Source organism: Fukomys damarensis, unplaced genomic scaffold (genome assembly GCF_012274545.1).
Source record: "Fukomys damarensis isolate Sample0158 unplaced genomic scaffold, DMR_v1.0_HiC HiC_scaffold_32, whole genome shotgun sequence".
In the NCBI taxonomy this organism is placed as follows: domain Eukaryota; kingdom Metazoa; phylum Chordata; class Mammalia; order Rodentia; family Bathyergidae; genus Fukomys; species Fukomys damarensis.
Window position 1 is genome coordinate 5,333,977 of NW_022900944.1, and position 6,112 is coordinate 5,340,088.

At 34.8% G+C, this 6,112-nt stretch overlaps 1 pseudogene; it reads left to right on the plus strand.

The window, feature by feature from the left end:
- The first annotated feature begins 1,610 nt into the window (after positions 1–1,610).
- LOC117283959 lies at positions 1,611–1,711 on the plus strand (annotated as a pseudogene).
- Positions 1,712–6,112: the final 4,401 nt, after the last annotated feature.

The window sequence follows — 6,112 nt, forward strand, 5'->3', positions numbered from 1 at the left end:
TATCCCAGCTTGGACAGACCCTGTGTAACCTTGCAAGCTTCCTCCTTTCATTCTTTCTAAGAGGGTGCCCGTAGCCTTCCCTTCACAATACAGTGAAAGCCCTGTGTACACACGTCCATACTGGAATGGGTACGGCCTGTCGTACTCCGTGGAATGCAGCATTGGTGGCCGTGTTGGACCTGTGAATCCAGTCAGAGGCGCGCGAGCCTACTTCTGCAGTACTGACACGGGGAAGCCAGCTTCTGGTTTATGAGCATGCTCCAGCAGCATCAGAGAGAGCTCAGTGTAGAGGGAAAGCCACTCTGCAAGTGCTTGTTTGCCAGTTTATGTGGCTGAACTCCCCTAGAAGCAGATCTTCAACCCCAAGGCAAGCTCAGGGGTGTCTGAAGCAGCAGAGGATATCAGAGTGCAGTCCTATGGGGTGATTGGAGACACCCATTGAGCTGGTTCTGAATTTAATTTCAGATAAGCTTTTATTATTGTTTTTTAGGTTGTTTACGTAGCTACTTTAATTGCTCTAGGTACTGTGGCCCATTAGTGGTGGCAGAGGTAATATCTTTAGGTACAGTACATTTAAACAACTCTGTTGTAGGAAAGAATAAATCCTATCCCTGCTACGTGCAAATTCTGACTCAATATGTTTGCAATTTATTGCCCCTATTTCAATCCCTGACTTTATTAGATTATGCTAATTATAATTCAATGAAGCCAGTTAATTTTATTATATTATTTATGGTTTATCTCTCTCTATATCTCCCTTACACCTAGATTTTAAAAGAGGTGTTTAGCACAGCTAAAATTCTTGTCATCTAAGAATTCTTAAAATTTGCAAGTTTTTAGAGTGCTACAGTGTTAATGTTTTAAAATCATAGTATTAATCATGCTTTAGATTTCTTTTGATCCTGGAGTTTTTAGTTCACTATTGATCTTTTTGTAAATAGATTATGGAAGAAGACATAAGAAAAGAATTGTTAGCTGTGAGTGGTGTCACACGCCTGTAATCCTAGCACTTGGGAGGCTGAGGCAGGAGGATTGCTGTGAGTTCGAGACCAGCCTGGGCTACATAGTGAGTTCCAGGTCAGTCTCAACTATGTAGTTGAGACTACATAGTTTTTTTTTTTTTTTTTAAAAAATTTTCAAAAAAAAAAAAAAAAATTTTTGGTGGGCCAAAAAAATAAAAATTTTTTTTTTTTTTTTAAAAAATTTTCAAAAAAAAAAAAAAAAATTTTTGGTGGGCCAAAAAAATAAAAATTTTTTTTTTTTTTTTAAAAAATTTTCAAAAAAAAAAAAAAAAATTTTTGGTGGGCCAAAAAAATAAAAATTTTTTTTTTTTTTTTAGACATTTTTAAAAAAAAAAAAAAAAAAAAAAAAAGAAATGAAAGAAAAAAAAGAAGAAGAATTGTTGCATGGCCAAAACAATGTAAATCTGTTTTTATTTTACTTTTTTGAATGGTAGGACATAAAATCAGTGATTCAAAAATTTTAAAGGATTATAAAGAGACTGTTCCTGTGTTCTCTAGGGTTTTAGTGCCATTAGAGAATTTGGATGAAATGTAATATTTGTGGCAAACTGCTCAATGATCATTATTTTTATTACTTTTAAAATAATAGTTTTTCCTTCAGCATTATATACACTAAAATTGAAACAATACAGATGATTAGCATGGTTCGTGTACAAGGATAACAAACTTGTAATGCTTTTCACATTTTTAAATGGAAAAAATAATATTTGTGTCTACCATATGTCATATATCTGGTGTATGACATAGGGGTCCACTGTCTAGATGGAAAAATTGAGGCAAGAGAAGTGTTCCGATGAAGAACAAAGTAAGTGTTCCAAAATAGTAGCTGGGGCTGTAGAAAGACTGCTTCTCTGATGCCAGGCATATTCAACTAAGGTCTTTTATCTGTTCTGTCAATTCTGAAGAGCAAGTATGCTGTACTTGCTTTCCTTCTGCCTGAGGAAGTCCTTGAACATTTCTTGTATGATGGGTTAGTTGCTGACAAATTCCACAGTGACAAATTCCACCAACTCATGTTTGAAATAGTTTATATTCTACCTTGATGTCTAGCAGTTATCTTGCTGGGTATAAAATTCTAGGGTTTTTTTTTTAGCATTTTGAAGATGTCACTGTATTAATTTCTATCATGCAGTAATTCTTAACTTTGCTTCTTCTATGCCTAATGTCATTTTTTAAATCTCTTGCTTCACTAAAGGTTTTCTCTTTATCATTAGTTACAGCAATTTTGTTGAGATTTAGCTTGGTGTGGTTTCCTATGTGTTTATCTTGATAAGGGTTTTTTTCAGTCTTTTAGATATGGTTATAGTTTTCCTCACATGAAGAAAAGTTTGGCCATTAATTCTTAAAATAATTGTTTTATATCCACTTTTATCTTTCTTTTTTTCTCTTGGGTTCCAATGATGCTTTGGTAATTTATTTTCATCCTTCTTTACTGTGTCACTTTAGATACTTTTTTCTATGTAATATTTTTTTTAATGAAGTATCTAATTTGCAGTCAATTTCATCCAGTGATATTTTCATTTAATTATATATTTTCATCTCTACAAGTTTCATCTGGCAATTATTCTATATCCCAGTTTTCTTTTCTTATTTTTCTTGTTTTCCTTTTTATTATTGAACATATTTGTGAATAATTGTAATAGTTATTTTAAATAAATTAGCTTGTTAGTTTCAGTATTTCTATCAACTGGGTTTTTTTCCCCTGGTTGTCAGTCATTTCGACGTCTGATAATGAGGAAGAAAGAGCCTTTTGTAATTAGCATTACTACCCAGGACAGAGGAAGAGAGAGAGAGAAGAGAGTATGTTGGCTGTGGAAATGTATTATTAAACTAAGGAAATGCCCTGTATCAAAACTTTTTAATTCTGTTCTTTATTTGGAATTATAAAGAAGTGACATGAAATCATCAAACACTTGAGACAATCTAAAAATCAAAATGCAGGCAGATTTAGCACCCAAGAGAGAACTGAATTACAAAAAAGAAAAGAAATAAATAAGAAAACATCTGAACATATAAAGTTAAATATCTCTAGAGGATTTATTTAGAATAATTCGATAGTAATGAAACCAGTTAAAATCCAACCTAGTAGGTAGCGTTGGAAACAATTTAATGATAGAAGTTGCAAATGAATAAGGAAATTCGGTCAGGAGATAGTGAAACAGTGAGGTGCAGAGCAGAAGATGAGCAAGTGAAGAGATTGAGTTAGTTCCTCCATAGAAGTACTACAAGGAAAAAATGGTGGGCACCACGGAAGGATGAGGATAAAAATCAGGTTAAGAGTTAGACCATTTGTTCATGGTTTCTAACAAACTAGTAGGTGGAAGAAAATAATATTGAATAGAAATAATCCAGTAAGAATGAAAGAAGAGTGCCTCTGAGCTGAGAAACAAACCCAAGGTAACTAGAAACAAAAGAAATACATCCAGCATAGGCTGACAAAATGTTAGAATCCAAAGTACAGAAAGTCTAAAAAATGTAGAATAAAAATGAAACAAATACAACTTTAATAGATTTCCTAAAAGTCACATTTGAGCTTTGCAGTCATATCTTCCAGGACTGTTGCATAAATTTGAAGTTTCCTCCACTTGGACCAATTTTTCTCCAGACATTAATGTGGCTTAAAAAATAGTTAAACAGAACTTTTAGTTGTGGATTTTTATGTTCAATATTCTTTCATAGTCTAGTTTTTATAGCCCTAAGTATCATGTTTCTTACATATTGTAAAATTCACATATTCAATGAATTTAATGCTTATATATTTTTCTTCATGAATGGAAACATAAGATCTATCTCTGTTTACTGGTGGTCCTCAGTACTTAGAACAGGACTTAGAACAGAAATAGATTCTCTATATCATCCACAAATTATTATAATACTATATATTGGAAACCACCTAAATAATCAACTGGACAATGGTTAAATAATATACAGTATGTATCAAAATAATATATCGGTTACACAGAGTGAATGACACAGGCTCTATCATTAAACTCAAAATCCCACCTCTAAACATGTAGATGTCTAAAAAAGGAACTGATAAAACATTCTGAAATAGGAACTATAGTTACCAAATGAGACTGAGAAATGGTAGGTAATCAACAGTCAAACTTTACTTTATGAAACATAGATACCAGGTAATACTCTCGAAACTGGAATCCAAATAGGTTTTCCTACAAGGGTGATTATATTTCTATGGGTAGGAGAAAAAAATGTAAGCATATATAAGGAAATATTAAAATCTGAGAAGTGCCTCAAGAAGAAAGCAGGGTTTTATAGCCGACACTAATGTGGGTGATATTGATTGATGTACCTGAACTGGTCAGGACGGCAGTGTCTCTGAATGACTTATCTTTGAGTTAAAACCTGGAGATGAGAAGAAAGGCAGCATAAAGACTATGAAGATTTAGGCAGTAAGCACTTGAAATGGAAAGAGGAAGAAACAAATGTTAAAGACAGTGGCATAATCGAGAGGCACAATGAGGATCATATTATGTGCTGATTGGTAAATGAAGGAGAAAAGGCCTAGGGGTACAAACAAGGAGGTTGGCTGGGGTCCTATTCAGCCATGAGACTTAAATATGAGTAAATTTGAAAGGAGAAGAACAATAGCATATTAAAAAGTCTGAGCTGTTATTTGATTCACTCTTGAGACTGGTCACCAGAGGAGGAGAAATAGAAGTAAGCTCCAGAGAGCAGCGGGACACTGATGCAGAGATCCAGTGAAGGACCTGGGTGAAGCCAAACAGTGGGGTGAGCAGCAGAGTTCTCCTCTATCCTCTGTTCTGTTTGTGTGCTTGCCTGTTGGCTCTCCCTTCCTTCTCCCTCCCACTTCTTTCTCCTCTGTCTCTTCTCTTCTCTCTATCAGGAGAATATAAATTGTGTCATGGTGGCCACATAGAAATATATCCAAGATTCACATCCTTCTTAGCAGGGCCCCAGGGATCATTGCAGCAATAATACTGATTGGTAATAGCACGAACTGTTGCAGACAGTTGCTTTGCAAAGAGGTCAGAGATTTATTTCATCCTATTTATACTGCTTCGGGGTATATTTGGAGTTTCAAGGGGGATGTGCCTTCTTGCAGATACATCACTTATAACCCATTGCTTGTGCTGCAGTGGGAAGCCGCGTCTGCGTTTGTTGAGTGTTCAGTGGCTCGTCAAAAAGAGCTGACCTAAGAGACATCCACAATATTTGCAGAAGTACTCACTAAGCTCTAAAGTGTTTTCAAATAACAGTTTTCAGGCTCAGTGTAGCATTGGAAGTGCACTGAATTGTTTAAAAAATTTTCATCCGTAGGGATTTTGCTCTTTGATAGGAAATAGCTGTTCTGTAGGCACAAATTTGAGAGTATTTGAAAGGAAACTGTGAGTCCGATTTGCTAAGATGTACAAAGGAAGCAGTTCAGGTTACAAAACTATGAATGTATACTATATACCCTAAACTAATTTCTTATATTACATAGGAGAAAAGATTTGACTATCCTACCCCCTGAGAAAAATTAAAGGAAAATATAGGGTTTCACCCACAATTTAATGCCAAAGTTAACACTTGGTTAGCACTGGGTATGCTTAACATTTTGGGGAAAAAAAATCACACTTTGTCAGTTGATATTTGATGCACTCATGAAAGGCCCGTGCACCAACCTGGCCAGGGGCAGAGTAAGGCTGCAGCAAAATTACAGTGCTGCTATTGATAACTCCATCAGCCTGTAGCTTGGTTTCCTTCTGTGAATTTCTCAGCTGATCTGCATTTCTTCTATTGAGAAGAGAGGGTTACTGTAAGGGTTAAATTATTGGATATTAATTAGAAATAATTATGTTTATTAACATAGTACTAGTAATGTAGGTGGCAGTACAAATATATTCATCTGATAAACTTATCACACAACAAGTATCATTTGTCTACAGCCCTAGAGTAGAAAAATGGATACAGCGCTCTGTGTATTCCAAGTATTCTAGAAACAGCGGAAAATACTTGTGATAGTTTTAATTCCAGATATCCAGTTACTCTTTTTGAGTCTACATCTGACCAGTGTAATTATGAAATGGCTATGAAAACAATGCTCCCAATAGTAGAAAATATCGATT